Genomic DNA, 784 nt, shown 5'->3' on the forward strand with positions numbered 1-784 from the left:
CTTTGAGATGGAAAAATGCAGTTTTACAAATGCTAGAAACGTGGCTTTCAAAGGAAAGATTGCTATCAAATAGCATACCTAGGTTCCTAACTGATGAAGAAGAATTGACAGAGCAGCCATCAAGTGTTAGACCATGTTTTAGGTTACTACATGCGGAGGTTTTAGGCCCGATAATTAACACCTCTGCTTTTTCACTGGGGATCTGTATCTGGGGCTCATCTAGTTGTCCTGGTCTCCGCTGACATTCAGGGCTGTAGAGGTCCTGTCTAGGTGCTGATCCACCATCTGATCTGGATACGGACTGGATCTGGTGGCTACAGTGACCTCAGAATAAGAGAGAAACAGACTAATATTAGCGTAGATGCCATTCTTCTAACGATGTAGCAAGTACATCGGGTGTTATGAGAAGTGTTCCCGGTTCCGTTTGACCTAATTAATGCAGCCTAAAAATCCTTTAACGGATTTGAATATTAGAAGCGTATTAGTGTGTTATGTGTCAGCCAGGTTAAAGAGATGGGTCTTTCATCTAGATTTAAACAAGGTAGATTATTCCAGAGTTTGGGCCCTAAATAGGAAAATGATCTGCCGCCCACAGTTGATTTTGATATTCTAGGTATTATCAAATTGCCAGAGTTTTGAAAGAAATTACTCGTCATCCAGTTTTTTTTATATCGAGTATGCATTCCGTTAATTTTTCAAATTGGTATGTTTCGTCGGGCCGCGAAGAAATATAGAGCTGAGTATCATCAGCATAACAGTGAAAGCTAACACCGTGTTTCCTGAT

The sequence above is a fragment of the Sinocyclocheilus anshuiensis genome, unplaced genomic scaffold, assembly GCF_001515605.1.
Source record: "Sinocyclocheilus anshuiensis isolate Anshui unplaced genomic scaffold, SAMN03320099.WGS_v1.1 scaffold2342, whole genome shotgun sequence".
NCBI lineage: Eukaryota > Metazoa > Chordata > Actinopteri > Cypriniformes > Cyprinidae > Sinocyclocheilus > Sinocyclocheilus anshuiensis.